Source organism: Diadema antillarum, unplaced genomic scaffold (genome assembly GCF_040938485.1).
Source record: "Diadema antillarum isolate AM-2024a unplaced genomic scaffold, OU_Dant_1.0 seq00000715_RagTag, whole genome shotgun sequence".
Classification (NCBI taxonomy): domain Eukaryota; kingdom Metazoa; phylum Echinodermata; class Echinoidea; order Diadematoida; family Diadematidae; genus Diadema; species Diadema antillarum.
Window position 1 is genome coordinate 939,983 of NW_027271619.1, and position 23,599 is coordinate 963,581.

The window sequence follows — 23,599 nt, forward strand, 5'->3', positions numbered from 1 at the left end:
TGACAGAGTTGTGGCTCTCAATCTCAGATCGTTTCGCTGAGAACCATGTGAATCATTTGTTAAATTTCAAATAAGAAATAAATAGGTCGCAAAAGAGGATCCGATTAGACTGTTTTGATCAGCCAGATATACTCATACCGATTTTAAAAAAAAATCAAACAACGACGCCAAGTGTGCACTTTTCCATTTGCCTCCACTAATTAAGGTTAGTCACCGACTACCCCGAGATAGGCTCTGCGTTCCCTTTCGGGCGAGGAGACCTGTCATATAAGGAACTTTTGGCGGACCACAGGCTGAAGGCTCACGGTCTGCAGGTGATGAAGACGATCGGTACCGCCATCAAGGAACTGGAAAATACCGATCGACTGGTATCGATACTCAAGGAACTGGGAAAGAGGCATGATGGGTACGGCGTGAAGAAGGAGTACTTTGCAGTGAGTAATCACCTATCTCTGGTTCTTTTCCTCTGATTTTTTTAAAATAATTTCCAATAGGTTGTAGTAATGTGGTTTAACTTTTACTTTGTTTCAGCAAACTAAAATAGTCTGGATTTGACTTTTCTTTTTACCATACAACGAGCCAGGATAGAAACCGCTCCCGCCATGGCAGTAACACTCGTCCTTACAACAGTAGCAATGTTAAAAGAAATTGATATGTCCACAAGATGAAACATTATTTTGCCCCTTCCCCCCCCCCCCAAGAAAAGGTACATTATGTTTTTGTTTGGGAAAACCCCCAAATCTGGTATATCTTTTAGTGATAATTGTATGGGGCATTTTTCATACAAAAAATAGGGCACTTGTCCTATGTGCTCCCTCATAAGTTTCAAACCGTGAAAAAAAAACAGACACTGGAGGATTCATTCATTTCATTAGTTTGATCTGAAACAAAAATACAATTGCAATAAGACGTTTGAATACACATACTTGGACGAAATTAATTGTAATCAACGTGTGTATTAAGGTATAATAACGGTGTTATTAAATGTCTTATTGCAATTCATTTTGTTTAATATATGTATATATATATATATATATATATATATATATATATATATAAAATGTATATATATATATATATATATATATATATATATATATATTATATTTCTCCTCAGTTTAAGATTTAAGGGCCTGAACAGTACTGGTTAAAGTAAGGATTCTGGTTTATAACATTTTTGGTGAGATAATGAGAAACCTCTTATGAAATATGAAAGAAAATGTAATTTCAAGATGGATTCAACATTTATGTGATGAAAGTTGTCCTTGAAATGGCGCAAATATCAAAGAAAAAAAGCGAACCTTATAAGAATTGACAGGCCACGACTTTTATCAGTATCTCTTTGTTTTTCCTTGTTATTAGATATCTCAGTCATTTCAAAACCGATTTTCATCAAATAAACTTTTGATTTCCCTTAGAATTGTATGCTCTTTAACATTTCATAGAGTGGCTATCTCGCAAAACGTTGCAAGCTGAATCCTGACCTCAACCAGTACTGTACAGTCTTTTTTAATACCAGATGTGACAATGTTTATGATATCAAAAGTACTAATTTTGGTAATATACAGTAACTGTCTTGTTTGTAAGGAATTTGGACAAAAATTGCTCACTTGATTACCTGTGGAATACTCTTATACTGTCCTAAAATGAGACTTTAATACAAAACAAGTTTTGTCAAAACTCTTAATGTTGGGGTAGGGATGCTTGCCTCAAGAAGAAAAAAGCTATTATACCCCTTGTCATAAATTTGATAAGACATTCAAACCATGATATTAGAAAAAACGCACACTCACACTCATTTGTCATTATACTATGTGTGTGTGTGTGTGTGTGTGTGAGGATACTGAAAGAATTTATCTCATCGCTTTTACTATATATGGTACCCTTTTCCTCTGCCCTTTCCTCTTCCTTGAAATGCAAATAAAATGATAGATAATGAAAGCACGTTACGTAGCTCGTACACGTTGTTCCTTTTTACACCATTATGATGTATACAAAGGAAAATGAAAGCCCACGTGTGTATGATGGCAATATTTAAAAGATTACAAAGCTTTTTAAACGTGAAGCTTTGTGTCAAACCTCGATAAAGAGGATAGGATGCAAAGCGAATGAAAGTAGGCAATATTTAAAAGATTACACAGCTTTTTTCAATGTGAAGCTTTCTGCCAAACCTCTATAAAGAGGATTAGATGCTCAGCGAATGAAAGTAGGACCTATATCTTCATAAGGAAAAGTGCGTTAACTACAATATCGAGACACACGCATAATGTGACTGTAGTATACTTACTGGTATAGCCTAAGGCCGGGCATTCCGGACTGGCGCCACCCAGCTTTGTTTACACTTTTGTAACTCACTGCCCATCCCTGAAACACAAAACCGCGATGTGCGTTCCGTTGTACTCTAGGGCTTCTACGTCCATCATAAGGCTTCTGCTTTCTAAACCAATACGGCTTCCCTATCTGCAGCAGTTTTAGCTAATCAGGCGTGAAACGTGTATGCTTTCTCCGAAATGGACAAGGACTTTTAATTCTCTCATATCACACAAACACACACACACACACACACACACACACACACACACACATATATATATATATATATATATATATATATATTTGTCTTATATAAGTTTTCAAAGAAGAATGGGTAAAGTAGATAGAGACAGAGAGAGTAAGAGTCTAGAAGAGAGATACACACAGATACGGAATGGAAAGATAGATGGAAGGGGAGAAAGTGGGGCATACGGGGGCTGAAATGCATACAGAGAAATGCAGGGACACTGCATTATACACGAGCATGTAAAGCATAACAGGAGAGATCAAAAGAAGCAAGCCACAGAGGAAGAGGCGTTAAATCTTCAGGCTTATCGATAAGTATTAATAAATGCCAAAATAATGAAAGCTTAAACACCACCAGCTAGGTATCTCATAATACCATCTTTTCATTCGTTGAATGATTCTCATTTGCAAACACTGAAGCCAGTTGGACGGTCTTTGATCAAAACCATCGAAGGCGCCCTCGGTAATGCTTTCGACGAAGAAGTAAAAGATGCTTGGATGGCTCTCTACCAACTGGTGGAAGAAACCATGTCCGAAGGGATCGTCGAGAAAGACGACGGGCCGCTCACTGCTGCACAACAGAATCTCGTGCAGACATCGTGGAGGACATTGTCGAGAGACCCTGCGCGGCATGGTGCCGTCATGTTTGCCAAGTAAACTATTTCGTTGCATAATCCATTCATAATCTATGATTCATTTGGATCACCGTCATTGTATTTAGGACAATCAGTATAGACTACAAGACGCCAATGAAAGCATACAAAAGACATCTTATTTCATGGATTAAATATCACTCATCGATCAATATTCGAAATATTGTACAATGACTTTACAACAAGATTGTATATCTTATTATATCTTATGTAAGAATACCCACACCAAACGTAATTCTCCGAGCCGATTTTCTTCGGGTTCAAACCATGGTGCTCACTTTCATACTTTTTTATTTGTTTATTTGTTTGTTTGTTTGTTTGTTTCACTTTCCCTCTGAAAAGAAGGCTTATTGAGAGGCCGACGTTCTTTTAAAAATGTAGTGGGTAATAACAGACAATTATAAGGTTCGAAGAGGATACAATGATTAGAAATAAAATTATCATTTCTTGGTTGCAAATCTCGCAGATTGGTAACAGCTCATCAAGAAATCGGAAGATTGTTTCCGTTTGGGGAGAAAGGGCTGACCTATGACCAGCTCCTGAATGATCCGGATGTGAGGTCACACGGACGACGGGTGATGGACACGGTAGGTCATGCTGTTAATGGGTTGGACGACCTGGATCTATTAGTACCAATCCTGCAGGATCTAGCCAGGAGACACGTGGGTTACAAAGTCACAAAAAGCCATTTTAAGGTGAGTGAGTCCATACGTTTTCAGTAGTTATTCAGCATTTATACAACTATCAAAGTCCTAAACTATTTAAGTAGGATATAGCCAGAGATTCAGTTTCTACCTACTTGCATTTTGAGCATAAGAACGGACAAGGCTCGATCTCACAGATTTTAAACTTTCCGTTCCCATTTGTATAACTTTGTACGAGCTAGCTTCAGTGGTCGAAAAACAGACACATGTACTTCTGAGCGATGACCGTGTCTGAGCAGGTGAGAGTTCAGCTAGAAAAATTACAATACCAGCTCAACAAATGGCTTTCAAATCCTAGTCCGAGTTGAGCAGATCATAAAACAGCAAACAAAAACTTTAACTGAAAAAGGCTGAATGAGTTATACGTGGAATCGCGCTTACTCAGCCATCTTCTTCTTCTTCTTTTTTTTTTTGAAAGATAACATAATTACTGTATGGCAGAACATGAAATTTGCTTGATCAGAAGAGTTTTGTATCAGTCCTTCAAAAGCTGAATTCTAGTCGTAGGAGTCTTCTCTTAGTTACTTTTATTCCACACCTGCGTTGCCGTTGTTCTTAGATTTTATTACAACGCATCCATATCAGTCTTGATGACGAAACATAATCTTGGCTAAACACACAAATTGCTTTTTTTTTAAGTGAGGGAGGATGCAATCCCGTGCCAATACAAGAAGTTGTGCGTCCAAATACTGACGATTTAACATCATCAAACTTATATTTAAACATAATATCTCAAAGAAAATTCTAAAGAAAGTATTTTTTTTCTAAATACTAGATATACTGATGACTTGAAAATATAAGCGTTTGTACTTAATGGAGTGTATGATTGCGATGTCTCCCATAGCAACAATCGGCTTTTTTTCAAGAGTCTCCGGAAAGTCTCTACTATGTTCCATGCTAAGGTCGTCAAGCTCTACGGTATTGAGAGCCTTACATTGCCCAACGGTTGTTTCTCCTAGTGGCCTCGAAATTAAGCCGTCTGCTAATCCTTGAAACATTAAAATCGATGCATACTTGCGTAAGCAGTGTAGAGTTTTTATTCATTTAACGCCTCTCCTTGTCTTCGACGCAATGGGCGTGAATACATCATTGTAATCAGCAAGTGTTTCCCACTTGCAGCCTGTGGGCGAGGCGCTGATGCATGCCATTCAGCAGGGACTCGGGAGCTCCTTCGATGACAGGACCGAAACCGCCTGGAGAGCTGTCTTCAAGATCGTCGTAGATACAATGTCTGAAATACTTCCCGAATCGACGGATCAGGGTCCTCTTACCCAGGACCAAAAGAGGCTAGTCCAGACTACTTGGGCAAGACTGTCGTCTGAACCAGCGAAACATGGCGCTGTCATGTTTGCAAAGTGAGTATTACTTCATCTGTGTAACTATTAACAACTCGCGCCTTTTATTTTGACACCACTGTGGTCATTACAAAGAGCAAATACTCTATGCACTTCTAAACTTCTAAATCGCACTTGTACACTGGTAAAAGACTGTTAGTTCTGTCAATGTAAGATACAAAATATTCATAATTGTCACAATGACCTCCCAGGCAATCTAGATCTTTTAATATCTCATCGATATTTGTCGTCAAATGTGCTAGAAAGCATAAGTTAATTGCTGCACGTACGGATGTTCGTGACATTTTTCTGTTACTGTTGATTGATAGACTCACAACAGATCATCCGGATGTCGGAAGGTTATTTCCGTTTGGGGACAAAGGTCTGACCTACGACCAGCTCCTGAAGGACCCGGATGTGAGGTCACACGGACGACGGGTGATGGACACTGTGGGTCATGCTGTTAATGGGTTGGACGACCTGGATCTATTAGTACCAATCCTGCAGGATCTAGCCAGGAGACACGTGGGTTACAGCGTCACAAAGGGCCACTTTCAGGTTAGCATGGCTTGATCGCGCTTAAGACTTCACTGAGCCCATAATCAAAAGCAATCCCCAAATCATATACGAACAACTCCTTTTCTGCGAAATTAATAAAACCAAATTTCCGTTAATCCGCGTGCATATGATTCCATTTTCCCATGACTGTGATCCAGTTGTAAATGTCTGAAGACCTCATCTCTTATAAATCACAAAAAATCTATATTCTTCGAGGATTGTATTTCTTTTAAACAATGCGAACTCGTCCCAAGGTGGAATGTGAATTTCTAGTGTCCGTGATTTCGATTGAACCAATGCCACTCTTTCTCACTTTGTCCTGTCGCAAAAATAGAAATCTCGAGTTATCATTTTGGAATATCTGCTATAGAATGGTTCTACAACATCATTGCAAAATACAATCATCATGGGGCACGTAAGCAGCAGACACACCTCAATTACACAAAGTTGATATTTCATCCTTAAGTGTCAGTTATCATTTCTTGACATGCAAATATCATCTTGGCAAATCATATCAAAAGCCGATAGACGTGTAATGTCATGAGTCCTATAAAGACAACAAATGATTATATTTAAAAGCCCCTCACACCTGAGCGAATGTAGGGGGACGAAGGGGGACGAATGGGAAAAACGCACGAAATGCGCGCGAATTCAACGATTCCAAATAAAATTGCCTTCAGATCATCCGATTATAAACTAAAGTAAAATATGATTAACGAACGGTAAGCGAAGGATAGCGATTTTCGGTTCACTTCTTTGAGTAAATTGCGGCCGAAGGCGAGCGAAGGGTTGATATGACCCGATAACACGAACGAACAATGAGCAATGGTTTGATATGGCGTGCGATTGGAAACGAAGACAAAAGAATATAGATCAGACGTTCTCGTACGTGTGTGTGCGCTCCTCGGGGAGTATAAAAGCGACCAGGTCAGTCCAGATTTCAGTGCAGCCAGAGAAATCATCTACGCGACATTTACATTTAAAGGACGTCAAAGATAAACAGTAAAATCAGCCGGAAGATTCCAGTATTTTTGGCATTGTAAACATTAATGTTTTTTTTCGCAAAAATTGTGCTAGTACGTGGAAGGTGATGTTATCACGATGACGAGTTGGGTAGATATGAAAAGAGTTATTTCTTATGAACATAAGTGCAAAAATGTCAGAAAGCTCATCAATTGAAAATTTATACATAAAAATACCAACATTATAATGAAACGAATTTTTACATAGTTTGTATTTTTTGCAAGAGATTTTAAAAAGTACAGTTATGAATATTTTATGATAATCAGTGGCACATAAATCTGTAACGCTGGATGCATCTGGAAGGGATATAGGTTAGGGCGGTCCGCGGACTACAGTTATTTAGTTAACTTGCCCAACGCCTGGCAGCCCTGTCAGGTGCATTCAGTGTTACGGTATTTTTGTGTTATTGTATTGATTGATTGTTTTGAGCTTTGTAATTGATTATGTATTGCATGTTTTCTGCCAAAATTGATAATAATAATAATAATAAAATCAATCAATCAGTTTCAGATTTTTGCTTCTACACAAAAGATCATTTGTGTGAAATAAATATCCAATATTGTTAATTATTCTTAAAGCACGTTTTTTAAGAAGAAAAAAGGTATCAAGTAAAAACTGAAATGAAGTGCCCCAATTGCTATCATTTTAGCAAAAAAATAAATATTGAAACAGTAACAATGGAGGTGAGGTGATAACAAATCTGACGTACCCCTAAATTGACTCGACCTACCCCCTTTCCCCTATTGTATCATACCTACCACCAACATCGCACCAGATAAATTTGTAGTCACTGTCCACTATAGCCAACAGGATTATACTAAAAAGCCCTTGTAGTTGCAGCATAGCGAGCCGGACAGAGGAGGCTTTCTGATGGCCACATGCTTGCCATCAATAGCTGCCACACAGTGGGGAAAATTCCACCGCTTGTAGAATCCACCTCCAGCAAGTTGTTTCCATCCATCAGGGGTTGAAGGGGCTGTCATGACTTTATCTGCATACTCGTCACATATGGTCTGACACACTTCCCTGGCCACTACAGATAGGGCGTTTTCAGGCACCCTCCACCCATACTGCATGTCGGAGTACTTGGTGCCAGACACAAGATGACGGAGAGTAGCTGCCAAATTGAGACCTTCTTCCAGCGGCTCCCTGTACCAGGTGTACTGCCTCCTGAGTCTTCCTCTCACCCTCTCCAGGATTTCATCGTAGAGTTCAGGGGGCATGCAGAGAAATTTCTTGAAAGTCGAAGGGTCTTCTCTTCGGAGCTCAACCAACAGCTGGTCGTAGATTCCAAAAGCCCTTCTTCTGGCAGGGTTCAGCCACGTCCTTCTCCAGATACGACGTCGTCTGAAGCCTCGTCTCCATCTGAAGCGGCCTCTGATGAACTGGTGTAGGTTCAGCTGCTGATGTATAATATCATTCTGAGCCATTGTCAGTAAATACTGGACTCTGAGGCGGGCTGCATCTTCCATTTTTCTGAAGATACTTTGAAACTTTCAGGTGGAATGTTTATAAAAATATATGAGTTGCGTGGTGAGTGGCTGGTCACATAGAGCAGCTCAGCATTCGCCAATTTTTTCGTCAGGTCATTCGCTCGTATTCGTATCACTTCGCAATCCATAGTTTGTCATAGTATCTCTTAGACTTGCCTTCGTGTATGCATCGCCTTTCAAATTTAGTAAAAGTCAATCTTAGTTTCCCTTCGCATAGAAGATGGCAAGCGAAAATACGTTTGTCATAGTATCTTCGTTTCTATGCGCAAGTCATATTTAGTCATCGTGTTGCTTCGTTTAGAGTTCTTTCGAGATCGGTCCACCTTGGCAAAAGCGCGATGAGGGACTATGCGTGACAATAGCACACGAACGATAAACGAACGATTACCGCACGAAGAGATGCGAATGACAGACGATTTTTCAATTCGTCGGGAAATTTTAAACATGTTCAAAAATCCCGTGCGAATTTGAATAATCGCAACTGTTAGTTCAGAAGGTGTACGAACCCAAACACGAAGGGTAAATATGACTTACTATCAATTACCATTGAAAACGATTTTTCCAAAAATGCCTTTCGCCAGCCATCGCAAGTCATATTTCAGGCAATTCGCTCAGGTGTGAGGGGGCCTTAAAACACTGGCTTTGCGGAAAGGATCATTCATTGATGCCCTCCACGTTGTTACCTTACAGCCTGTGGGAGAGGCGCTGATGCATGCCATTAAACAAGGACTCGGGAGCTCCTTCGATGACAGGACCGAAGCCGCCTGGGGAGCCGTCTTCAAGATCGTCGTAGATACAATGTCTGAAATACTTCCCGAATCTACGGATCAGGGCCCTCTTACCCAGAACCAAAAGAGGCTAGTCCAGACTACTTGGGAAAGACTGTCGTCTCAACCAGAAAAACACGGCGCTATCATGTTTGCAAAGTGAGTATTATTGCATCTGTGTAACTATTGACAACTCGATCGCGCCTTTTACTTTGACTTCACTGCGTGTGGTCATTACTACAAGCAAATATTCACCTCTAAACTTTTGAAGAGCAAAGGTGGTAGACTATTACTTCTCTTGAATGTAAAACACGAAATATCGATTCTTGGCACCGTGACCTCTTACGCAATCTAAATCCAAGTGAAATATCTCATCGATATTTTGTCGTCAAATATGGCAGAAAGCATGACTTAATTGCTTCACGTAAGGATGTTCTTGACATCTTTTTGTTATCGTTGATTGATAGACTCACAACGGATCATCCGGATGTCGGAAGGTTATTTCCATTTGGGGACAAAGGTCTGACCTATGACCAGCTCCTGAAGGACCAGGATGTGAGGTCACACGGACGACGGGTGATGGACACTGTGGGTCATGCTGTTAATGGGTTGGACGACCTGGATCTATTAGTACCGATCCTGCAGGATCTAGCCAGGAGACATGTGGGTTACAACGTTACAAAGAGCTACTTTCAGGTTAGCATATTCTTGATTGCGGTAGTATAGCTCTCTCTGACCCCCAAAATACACAGCAACCTCTCATAGTACAGAGGCACACCTATAGAAATATGCATGGTAAAAATCCCTTTCTCCTACAGCCACGAGCACATTATTGGTCCATTTCCCAACAGCTGATGATCCACTTGTTAGTGTCAGAAGACCCACGCCGACTGTTCTATCAAGACGACGAGAGTCTATCCGCGTAGACACAATACCTTAATTCATGTTTGGGTTTGAATCTGTAATGACTGTTATTGATTGGACGAAATGTATTTCTGATCATTTTCTTTCTCCGAAAAAGACAACATAGATATTCTTGAAAGATGCATTACAAGCTTTTGAAAAGATGTAAATGACAGGACTCCTCGTGCTAGAAAGGACTGATAAATTGGCAACCTTTGTCCTCAGCCAATGTGTGAAAAGAGTTTAATTGACTCATCCAAATGAAACCAGTCAAAAAATGCACTTTACGAATAACTTTAGCGGACTTTTCGAGGTAGGAGAAGACAGACTTGTTTCATACAATTGCTCCATTATTCAGTGTGGTTATAATGTTTGATATGCAAATATCAGCTTGAAATATAAGATCCGAAGCCGATAGAAGTGTAATGTTATCAGCCATTCTATAGAAGGACAATTTATTAAACACTGACTGTGGCGTAAAGGATCATTAACTTCATTTACTTGCAGCCGGTGGGTGAGGCGCTGATGCATGCCATTCAGCAGGGACTCGGGAGCTCCTTCGATGACAGGACCGAAGCTGCCTGGAAAGCTGTCTTCATGATCATCGTAGATACAATGTCTGCAATACTTCCCGAATCGACGGATCAGGGTCCTCTTACCCAGGACCAAAAGAGGCTAGTCCAGACTACTTGGGCAAGACTGTCGTCTGAACCAGCGAAACATGGCGCTGTCATGTTTGCAAAGTGAGTATTACTTCATCTGTGTAACTATTAACATCTCACGCCTTTTATTTTGACACCACTGTGGTCATTACAAAGAGCAAATAGTCTATGCACTTCTAAACTTCTAAATCGCACTGGTAAAAGACTCTCAGTCTTTTCAATGTGAAATACAAATAAATATTCATAATTGGCACAATGACTTCTCAGGCAATGTAGATTTTTTAATATATCATCGATATTATCATCAAATGTGCTAGAAAACCTAACTTAATTGCTGCACGCAAGGATGTTCGTGACATTTCTCTGTTACTGTTGGTTGATAGACTCACAACGGATCATCCGGATGTCGGAAGCTTATTTCCATTTGGGGCCAAAGGTCTGACCTATGACCAGCTCCTGAATGACCCGGATGTGAGGTCACACGGACGACGGGTGATGGACACTGTGGGTCATGCTGTTAATGGGTTGGACGACCTGGATCTATTAGTACCAATCCTGCAGGATCTAGCTAGGAGACACGTGGGATATAACGTCACAAAGGACCATTTTCAGGTTAGCGATCAGGCTGTAACAGGTTTTGTTTAATCTACCCAGTTTTTTTTAAATTTATTTATATATATATATTATATATAGATACATATATATATATATATATATATATGTATATATGTGTGTGTGTTTGTGTTTTTAGGCAACATACAGTACATACTCTGTAAAAAAATTGTGTTTTCAGAGAAAGCCTCGCTTACACTACACGTAGCCCTCAAAGATGTTAATGAGGTGTTAAGCGGTGGCATTAAAGGGAAGATCGATTAGTTTGTGCTGGAGTATGAAATAATTTTAAAGACATTTTGTTGCACTTAATGATGAAAAGACGACTACATTATGTAAAAGTAGAGGAGATCTCATTTTTCTTCACAAAGGCGGATAGTGAAAAGTCGAATCTGTCATTCTCTTGTGTCTGATGTAGCAAATGATTCATGATAAATGGTAACAATGTTCACGGAAAGTGAGAGTTGAAATCGTTTGTTGTTTCCATGTATACAATGTTAAAAGTTAGATAATATAATATGTTAAGAAATCTGAAAGGGAAATATCATGTCGACTTCTTTTTATAGCCTGTGGGCGAGGCGCTGATGCATGCCATCAAACAGGGACTCGGGAGCTCCTTCGATGACAGGACCGAAGTCGCTTGGGGAGCTGTCTTCAAGATAGTGGTAGATACAATGTCTGAAATACTTCCCGATTCGACGGATCAGGGTCCTCTTGCCCAGTACCAAAAGAGGCTAGTCCAGACTACTTGGGCAAGACTGTCGTCTGAACCAGCGAAACATGGCGTTGTCATGTTTGCAAAGTGAGTATTGTGGCAACAGCAACATACGAACAATTTGAGCAATATTTGATCTGTTTTGTTATAATGCATTCACATCAAAACACCCATAGATAGATAAGACAGATAGACGCACACGAACAAACTTACGACGTACGTATTCTATGTGGATACATGGCTGATTTGTGGCCTCTTAGCCGTTGTATGCAGCAGCATTCGCCTGAATAACACGACAGAAAATTACTAGTATCTTGTTACTAGTACTAGATACTTAGTTACTAGTATCTCGTCACGTTTCATCATTTTGAAAGGTTAACCACGGATCATCCTGACGTCGGCAGACTGTTTCCATTTGGCAGCAAAAATCTGACCTACCATCAGCTGCTCTCCCACCCCGACGTCACCGCCCACGGTCGACGCGTGATGGAAACCGTTGGGCATGCCGTCAACGGACTGGACAACCTCGATCTGCTGGTTCCTATACTAAAGGAGCTGGCCGGCCGTCATGTTGGATACGGAGTAACCAGGCAACACTTCCAGGTAACAGTGACGAGTTTTACTGTATGTTATAAACTTATAATCAGCAAATCATTCAAACTCACTTTGTAAATGCTGACATCATTAAGACCTCTTTGACTTCTGTAAGGAATAATTATGAAACTTGATTTTGCGTTTCAAACGGTCGATCGACCGATCATAAAATAATACGGTATCAGTGCACCTTACTTTTGTTCTTCCTCTCACGGTGCTTACAGCCCGTGGGCGCCGCACTCATGTACGCCATCGGAGAAGGACTCGGGGCGGAGTTCACATCAGAGGTAGAAGGGGCCTGGCTCGCTGTCTTCGAACTCGTGGTATCTACCATGTCGGAAGTGCTCGAAGACGGCGGTGCACTCACGACCTCGCAGAAAACACTCGTGCGCCAGTCGTGGCAAACTTTGTCGACCGATCTCGCCATGCACGGTGCAGTGATGTTTGCAAAGTGAGCATGCACTTGTCTACTATTCCAGAGATATGTGATAGCTCGGAATAATTCTTATCGTACACACTAACGATAAAGTTTGTGTGCATTAACCATGAACGTGTAGCGCTGTTTATATGTATGATCAGAATCACAGAGAACTTTTGTCAATCCTTTGAATTCACACGGGTCGTGAAAGAGACCCAAAGCCGCAGTGTAATGGAAATACTATTATGTATATTCACGTCTAGACGAACAATGCGAATTTTATGAAAGTTCTTTCAGGTAATTCTATCTTCTTCTTCTTTTTTGCATTTGCCGCTGATCAAAAACAAGTTAGCTCTACGACTAGGCGGGGAAATTAGGATGTTGTATAAAAGAATTAATGCATGTGTCTAAGAGTATGTGCTACTATTATGATGTCCAAGATAATCATGTATAATTCATTATTGTGAAATATATTCACTGAAAATGCTTTGCATTAGTCATTCACTTTACGAACATATTTCACTGCTGTGACATAAAAAGGGGAGAATATGATATTAATTTTATGTCTCGACCGTATTTGATGGCGTAACGGTTGTCAAAAACAATATCTTCACTTATCAAGAGATTCCAAATGTTCAGTTATCAGCTTTCTCACCTACTCTTTCGGGCAGGCTCATCACTGACAATCCTGAAGTCGGGAAACTGTTCCCGTTCGGCAGAGCCAGCGGCTCGACGTATAAAGACCTGGTGTCGAGCCCCGAGGTCCGGGCCCACGGGAGGCGTGTGATGGAGACAGTGGGTCACGCCGTGAACAGTCTGGATGATTTAGATCTCCTCATTCCCGTTCTCAAGGAGTTGGCGAGCCGTCACGTGGGCTACGGTGTCTGCAAACACCACTTCCAGGTATGAGAAACGGATAGGAATGACGATCTCTGCTGAATTCAGTGTTTGTGGATATTTTGACTCAGAGTGGTCATTCACAAATGATGCATGTTCATTTTTGCCGTAGGAATTACTGATGAAGTTTAGACCGTAGCTGATAGTCGGAAAGAAAACAAAAACAAAGAAAAAATTACACATAAAGTCTTGGCCGTCTCAGGAATCCTGGTGGACTATTAATATCTGTGATTGTAACTTCACAAAATTGTTTCCTGTTAAACTTTCACGAGACTAGTGAAGTGCATCTGACAATGTCTGAAACGGATCATCCGCTTTTGATGAGGCCAATATTTGTTGGAATGTCCGCGGCAGAATCGACGTTTCTTCCCACCGTAACACTGGTGGGTAAAGACTGGCTTTAAATGAAATACAGAAACTTCTCCCTTTCCATGGATAGATTTTGCAGTTATCGTCAGCTGCCATATTTGGGTTTTTTTCCTAAACAATGTGATTTTCTAGAAAATAGATGTAAAATCAGTTTGAATACAGAAATAATAAAGAGAGATGGTGTGTGCGTGTGTGTATGTTTAAGTGAGTAAGTATGTATAAGTTCTAGCTTTGCTATGTTGCCCCCTATGGAAAAAAAAATAAGTACATTAAAATGGCCCCGAATGGGGGATGACGGTTTCATGGCAATCTTGTTTGTCGTCGTATTAGGATAGAAGCCGTGAACAATTTCAATAAATTATCCTTCACATGCAGCCTGTCGGAGAGGCGCTGCTTCACGCTATCAACGAAGGGCTGGGAAAGGACTTCAGTGTCGACATGAGGGCTGCCTGGACAGAAGTCTTCAAAATTGTCTCTGAAAACATGTCGGATGTACTTCCGGACGGCGGACCACTATCGCCATCACAGAAGCAGCTGGTGCGGGAAACGTGGACTCCGCTCGCGCGGGACTTGTCCGGGCACGGCGCTGTCATGTTCGCAAAGTTAGTCGCGTTTGTCATCGGCAATGGCTCTGGAGCAGAAGTAGAATTAGCAGTCGTAGTAGTAGGATAGTAGGAGTAGAAGTAGAAACTCGAAACTCGAAACTCGAAACTCGAAACTCGAAACTCGAAACTCGAAACTCGAAACTCGAAACTCGATACTCGAAACTCTATGTTTAGCAGCACACACATTTACTGGTTGTGATAGTGGTAGAAGTAGTAATTGAAGTAGTAGTAGTAGTAGTAGTAGTAATAGTAGTAGAAGTAGTTGTAGAAGTGGTAGTGTAAGTAGTAATAGTAGTATCAGTAGTAGTGTAGCAGTAGTAGTAGTGGTAGTAGTAATAGAAGTAGCACTATAGTAGTAGTAGTAGTAGTAGTAGCAGTAATAGTATAGGAGTAGTTGTCGTAGTTGCTGTTGTTGATGTTATTGTTTTAGTAAACATTTCTTTGGCAGGTGAAGAGGGTATCTTATCGAGATAGTATGAGAACAATTCACATTTCTTTTCAAATGCATCATGCATTAGTCAAGGTATACAACTCAATTAGTTTCTTATATTTTTCTACTCCACTAATAATCCATTACCATCCTTGCTATCTTCCCTTTCTACTTCTCTTCCTGCTATCCTTGCTATTATACTTTATCTATTGCTAACTATATTTTTTTCTACCCCTCAGGCTACTGACAGATCATCCACGGCTGGCAAAGTTGTTCCCATTTGGCGGGAAAGGACTGTCCTACCAAGAGTTGGCGGCGGATGAGGACGTGCGCGCTCACGGCCTAAGGGTCATGAGGAATGTAGGGGAGGCCGTCGACTCCCTCGACGACCTTGACCTGCTCGTGCCCATCCTGCAGGACCTGGCAGGCAGACATGTTGGTTATGGCGTCACCAAAGAACATTTTGCAGTGAGTCCGGGTATTTTTGTCTTTGTTTGATTCGGTAACTGATTTTTTTTTTCTAATTTCAGAGACATTTAACGGCAAATTTATTTCTGTTTCTGTAACGCAGACCAATCCTTGTCATTGTTGTCATTAAAGGCATTATCTACCATTTGCAGATGAAACAAAAACCCAGCTATAGTGCTTCAAAATAGTTCTAAAATGTGAGTTAAGGATAGAAACTATCAATGTAAAAATGATAATCAGGATAAACAGTGTTAAACATCATTAAATACACAAAATGTAAACAACAGTTATGATAAAATTGTTTCTAGAATAAACCGTCTGACGTTATGTTTATTTGAGAAAGAGAGGGATATTTCCTTGTATTGTAGGCTTTATTGCAAAATTTTTGTAAGGTAGGATCTTTTGTGATACAACTGACCCACACATACGCATCAATTTAATGTGATAACTCGAACATGTCTTAAAGCACTGCTTCCAATCCTAAACAATTTTCTAACACTGTTAACGATTCCTTCCGTCAGTATTAGTATTCCTTACTCATCTACTGGTTGTTACGAGTTTGTCATAATGAATAGTTTTTGTCGTTTTTATTTTCTTTTATAATCGTTATTGTCATTAATCTTATTGGATTTACCATGGTGACTTATCATAATCAGGAATTGCAGTGATGGGACTAGCGTTTTGATTATCATCATTATTAGTATCACTGTCAAAATCACCATTGTCACCAGTGACCAGAGATGCTGGTAGTATTAAAAGAAGTACTAGGAGAAGGAGGTTCCGAAAGCGTAATGATTGTGGTACATCCAGAAATATTTCTGACCGCGAATTTTACCCCGGAGACAAAATATTGCATTATTAACTAAAATACGTAAGAACTGTCAAAAAAGGGAATAGTATTGTGTTTGTTTGGAACATCTTTCTGTATCCGTTGCGAGGACGAATTGATGAGATTTAAGTCGCAATACACAGATAATTTCCTTGCAGTTAGTGCAGTTTCGTTCATACACGCGCACGTTCAAGAACACGTATCTTCTACTGGCAGTGATTAGAGAGGAATTGTGACAAACGGTGAAAGGTCTCTGCATGCATACGTAATTCCAGAATATTTTCTCTTTGACTTATTGTTGAAATAATTGTCTCAATATCTTAAGCGATTACTTGTCGTTTCCGACCTTGCAATTTCTTTGCGCTGTTTCTTGTAGCCGGTCGGTGCAGCGCTCCTGCACGCCATTAAGGAGGGATTGGGCAATGCGTACAACGCTCTGGTGGAAGGGGCCTGGCTTGCGGTGTTCAATCTCGTGGTCGACACCATGTCCGATAAGCTGCCCGACGGATTGCTGACGTCAAGACAGAAGACGCTCGTCCGGGAGACTTGGGGCATCCTTTCCAGCGATCCCGCTGGACATGGTGCTGTCATGTTTGCAAGGTAGTACAGTTAAATGTGATATATCTTGACTTCTCTACCATGTATTGTGTGATATACTGATATTCTTGTAGCTCATTTTTTTTTCTCATTGGTTTGTGAGGTTTGGTACATCAGTTAGGTTTGGTATATTCCCGGTGGAAGGAAGACTGAATGAATTTTGATGACATCATACCATTCGTGATTATAAAACTTTCTGTTATAATTTTTCATTTTCCTTCTTTTCTTTTTGTGCTCATCAGACTGGTAACCCGCCATCCGTCTGTCGGTAGACTCTTCCCATTTGGCAGGCAGAAGCTTTCTTACGACCAGCTCCTCGCCCTACCCGAAGTCCGAGCTCATGGACGGCGAGTGATGTCGACCGTGGGCAAAGCCGTGGAGGGACTCGACGATCTCGATAGACTGGTGCCCGTACTGGAGGATCTGGCGATCAGGCATCAGCAATATGGAGTTACCAAGAAACATTTCGCGGTAAAATTCACCTTCACGCAAGAGTTGATTTAGGAGTGAGCATTTTCGAGGGATGCGATATTAACGCAGAAGCAGACAGCTGGTCTGGTTTTCTAATGATAAATAAATGCCAATATAGCTCTCTGAATCGGGGAACACTTCTCTATCATGTGTATAGTCTATGTTTATTTACGTGGTTTAAATAAGCATTGTAAATTTTATATCAATAAATAATTCATCCATAAACCATGCATCGCGTCTTCGCTTATTGATGGTCCGATCTTAATTTGCGTATCCAAGTTCAACCTGTACGCAGAGTGTCTCTTCACAAAGTGATATAAGTTTAAGCCAACTTATCACGTTCCTCCCTAGTCTGTTGAACAAGTCTAACTCGACCCCAAATCGGTTTAGCCAACTACGATTTTACTAGCAATCTCTTAGAGCAAGAGTACATGATAAACTCTTAATCCTGAAACGTCATGATGTCTGAAAGTTTGCGAGAAGTTTGGGCGATAACACTCTTCGTGGTTATAATCATAACTCCGATATCAATTTTTCGTGAGTGATGAAGCGGGACATCAATGAAGTATTAACCGTCAGCAAGACAAAGCCATCGTCACACTGCTATCTAATCGTTTCAATTTAAATTGTTCCAATTCGGTCCTGTTTTAACCTTGGACAGGTTCCACGTAAAATACTTCAGTTTTGGACTGTTTCGATTTGGGAGCATTCAACCGCAGACGGTATACTCTTGGACTCTTTGTACTCTGTTAATCTTTGATTGTTTCAGCAGGGCTCCACACTAACTTTTATTTTTCATGGCCCAAAGGCAAACATCAGACCTTCTTTGGTGGCCCGATTAGGCCACCAAAGTCTTCATTTCTGGAATTTTGGTGGTCCGACGTGCGTTTTTGATGGCCCCGGGCCACCGGGCCACCGTTAGTGTCGAGCCCTGGTTTCAGTGTTGTTCTGTTTCAATCAAGGATTACTTTAATATGAATTATTTTGATTTCGGACATTTTTGCCAATTTTTGTCAATTTAGATAGTTTTGATTTCGGAATATATCAATATAAGATACTTATCTTGGAATTATTTTTACATTGAATGATGTCAGTCTTGATAAGCGCTTATCAATCTTATTTCTGTTGTAGCCAGTGGAAGAGGCCCTCATGCACGCCATCACCGCCGGTCTAGGTAGTAAGATGAACGAGGAGGTCACCAATTCTTGGCGGGCCGTCTTCGGGCTGGTTACGAGCACGATGTCGGCGCACTTGCCCGATGACGACGGTGGTCTCAGTAGCGACCAGATCGAACTCGTGCGAGATTCATGGAAGAAACTGTCTGGTGATCTTCCCAGGCATGGGACTGTGATGTTCGCCAGGTCTGTTATTCGTATTTAAACACTTTGAACACAATGGTATATTCGCAAGGTATACATTCTAATGATTTCAAGGTCATATGACAGGAAAACATCTGTTCATATTCCATGTCATTTTTATCTGTCTCTTATATCTTTCTCACTCGTAAGCAAGTAATCTATAAAGGTAGCATATAGCAAAATCCAAAACAACGGATGAAGGCAGAAAAAATGACAACAATAACAATTTATTGCCATTTCAAAACGTGATAATATCATTACTTTTGCCATGCAAGAGAACTGCAGTGAAGTACTGAAAAACTCTATAATTAATTATATTGGGAAGAGCAACAAATCTATAAGACTGCCTTCATCACCTGCACAAGTGCTAACATAAACGCTCATACGTCTGTATGAAGATGTTATTGAAGCTGTTTCTCCATTCTGAATATGCTTGATTTAAAATGTCTAAGCGACCAAGAGCACTGGAGTGACACAATGTATACTTTTAAAGGAGCATTTAGTTGATTTACGGACACTATTTACACTACTGTTAAATTATGATGCCACTAACATAAACCCGTCTGCCTTAGTCCGCGACATATTTGTCATATTGTATAGTAATTTGACGCTCGCTCTTTCATAACCTCAGTGATGATGTCATTAATATAAACTGTTTGCTCTATTGCTGCGACATTTTTTTCGTACAGTCTTGTGATTCGACCTTCATTACGCTTGTCCAAATTATGCATTTTTCTATTTTTTTGCCAGACTGGCCTCCCAAAATCCGGTCTTGTCTCGCTTGTTCAACTTCGGCGGAAGAACCTCAGCTACGGCCAGCTTCTAGCAAATACCGTTGTCAGGGCCCACGGAACCAGAGTGATGGAGACCGTGGGTCATGCTGTCGATGCCCTCGACGAGCTCGACCTCCTCGTCCCCGTTCTGAAGGACCTGGCAGCACGTCACGTCGGCTACAACGTCACTAAGCTGCACTTTAAGGTACGAAGCTCTTCGTCACCATGGAATTCTGATTGATTCTAAATCATTTCTAATATTATTGCTGAATTGTGCTGACGTCATAGTAATTGTCAATCGGCTAAGTCTTTCAAAACTCTCAGGTCATATCTGTAGATTGTTTTGAATACAGGATGCGATCCTCTTATGCTCCTTCACAGACCATAGATATCAATAAGAACCACTGGTGTAAAAAAAAAAACCCACACACAACAACAACCAACCAACCAACCAACCAAACAGACAAACACAAGAAAACAGGACCATTCGAATCTTACCAATCCTTTAACCTTATCCTGTTCAAACAGCCCGTGAGTGAGGCGCTCTTGTATGCCATCCGGCTGGGCCTCGGGAAATCACACAACGACGATATCGAAGCGGCGTGGACGGCCGTGTTCCAGCTGATCTCGAGCACGATGTCAGACGTGCTGCCGGATGGCCCCCTGTCCAGCCAGCATCTCGAGTTGGTTACGACCACGTGGGACATCCTCGCCGAGAATCCAGTCGACCACGGCGCCGTAGTCTTCGCCAAGTGAGTTAAGGAACATGTAGAGGCCGCAGAGTGATAGAAACTCACGTGCACACGATTAGTCTATTTTCAATGCTGGATGTATGTATAGCATGCCTTGCCTTGCCTCTGTTTCTTTATTCTTGAAGTCATGAAATGAAGTACATTCTCAAGTTCATTCGCTTAATCTTTCTTAAACATAGTAATTATTCATTGAAACTCGATAAACCTAGTAAAGTCAATAAAAGCGATTGGAAACTGGACATGACGGTGTGAACTTACAAAGGCAATAATTGTTATGATTGCAACATAATAATATGCACAAAACATTACAGATTGAAGTATGAAGACTCGCCTTAGAACCTTGCCAACAAGCATAACAAAAGGAGAATAATGAAATTGCTATGCAATCAATACTGACAGGAATTATGTTAACGTTAACTCCAATCAATGTATTTTAATGTTAATACAAGTTGAATGTTGTTGATCGCAGTGGCAGGGATTATCGTTAGGAAATAAAACCTAGTTTCAAGTTGTGTATCGTCATGATCATGCCTTGGTTTGTATTCACAGAATAGTGACAGATCATCCACTTGTTGGTAGTCTGTTCAGCTTTGGCGGGAAGAACCTGACCTACGACGAGCTACTTCAGAACGATGACCTAAGGAAGCATGGTCGGCGGTTCATGGATGTTGTTGGGAACGCTGTCAAAAATCTTGAGAATCACGAGATTCTCGTCCCAACTCTGGAAGATCTCGCGAAGAGGCACGTGCGTTATGGAGTCACTAGGCAGCATCTCTCCGTAAGCATGATATTTGAAATGCTCAAATACTGATATTGATAACGATGCAATTAAATCCTATACACAACTAGTGATACAACACGGGGGGGGGGGGGTGGGACATTTATTCAAACCCTCCATGCTATGCATGACAAGCGTTTTGCCTCTACGTTGACATTATGTACCAAAATGATGGGAAATGTGGGTATGAAAGACAGCATTATTGTCATGCCATTACATCTTGTTGACGTGTCCAATGTGTCCTTTTTATCAAACTAGCAAACGCTTCTCAAACTCATAACGAAGAAATATACGATCACGCTTACTGTAATGCACAGGTTGCTGGAGAGGCTTTCATGTACGCCATCGAGCAGGCCCTGGACGAAGGGTTCGTCGACGAGATCCGCAGGGCTTGGGAGTCCGTCTTCCAACTGGTCGTCGACGTCATGTCGCATAAGCTACCCGATGGCAGGGAATCAATCGGTCACGACATTGCGATGACGATTACAGACGGCCAGCGAGAGATCATCCGGAGCACGTGGTCGATGATCTCAGTCGCCCCAGACAAGCATGGCACCGTCGTCTTCGCCAAGTAAGATATTCTACATTAAAAACAAGCACTTTTCACTATGTCCTGGTTCTCGACTTCAAGACGATGCGATTGATTAGCACAGTGTGAAAAGTTGACAGATTTATTACCATATTAATTTGGTCTTAACGCTGGAGAACAAAATGTTAGAAGTGAATCATGAGCCTTGAGGCACAAAGCTCATTCCCGTAAGTATGTAATAGCAATTTGAGAAAACACAAAGATCTATCTTTGTGGGGGCGCTGTGGCATAATGGATAAGACTCCCGACTCCCGTTCGGAGGACCCGAGTGCGATTCCCGCCCAGTGCTTACGTCCTTGGACAAGATGTTTTTATCCAAAATGTCCCTCTCGACCAAGGAGTATAAATGGGTACTTGGCAACACTAGGGCAATGATAATGGCAGGTAGAGCTCTGGTAGAGCAGTGGCAACACTGAAGAGGGTACCCTTGATTAATAAGACGTTATTGTATTGTTGTATTGTTATTGTCATTGTCATCTATCCAGACTGGTGAGCGAAAACCCGAAGATCGGACGTCTTTTCCAGTTCGGCAAGAAGAAACAGACATTCAAGAAGCTGTTAAAGGATAAGACCCTCATCGCACACGGCGAGCGATTCGTAAACACCATGAGTCAGATCGTGGGCGGGCTCGACGACATAGACTTGCTTGTCCCGACCCTGCAGCAGTTGGCTCTCAGGCATGTCGGCTACGGCGTCATCAAAGAGCACCTTCCGGTAATCTACCATCGTCCAATCGAATTTTTCTATTATCCCACGATAATGCAGGAAATAACAAATAATCTATACATTTTTAACAAAATCAACATTATAGTAATCTATGATGTAGCACTACCGTCTCTTTGATCTTTTTAATAATGATTGAATATATAAAAAAAAGAACAACAAAAAGGCGAAGCAGCAAGGACCACAAACCAGAGCTGCAGTCCTGGGTTCGTCCCTACGATGAGAGAACGATATCAAGTTAGCATATTTCAGCCCTGCTCCACTACCACAATCTAGAGCTGATGTGGATATCCGTCAATGCAGGAACACATCGAAAAGTTGGGATTAGGTAGTTTGCACTCTTCTCAAAATTGTATTTGTTCTTCAGAAAATTAGGGAAAAGAAAAACTGCAGTGATGGCAGTCGTATGTGCTGCACGTAATCATTTTCGTTCGTCTTTTTAATTTACGTTCTCCCAGGCGGCTCGAAATGCGTTCCTCTTTGCCTTGAAGCAGGGGCTCGGTAAATCGGTCTTCACCAAGGACGTCCAGGACGCCTGGTCGGCGGCGTTCAAGTTTGTCGAGGACACGATGGGCGAAAAGATGTAAACCGGAAGATGGAGGGATTCATGCGACGTGAGCCTCGCAGAACTTATATAGGAGTGCGGGATCTTCATCGTACCACCAGGCAAACACCGTGGCGCAGACCTACCCATTCGCCGACGGACAGAGAATATTAGATCATACTACTGTATTATTTGGTGTGATACTCGTCTTTATTTAACCTGACTTATGTTGACAAAAAACAGGGTATATCTTTATACTGCGCATTCACGTGCTTATGAAATATCTATATTTACTCGTACATGTATTTGTTCACGCTTGTGAGAACACAATGACTTTTGTTTCGCTATATTTTAATGTTTCTTCATTGTCTGAAATATATTTAACCTGCCAATATGGCATGCGTTTTTTCTTTTAAGTTTT

The 23,599-nt window shown here is 41.1% G+C and overlaps 1 pseudogene; it reads left to right on the plus strand.

Annotated features, from left to right (window-relative positions):
• The window catches only part of LOC139737919 (uncharacterized), a 42,825-nt pseudogene extending 19,604 nt beyond the window's left edge, over positions 1-23,221 (plus strand).
• The last annotated feature ends 378 nt before the right edge of the window (positions 23,222-23,599 follow it).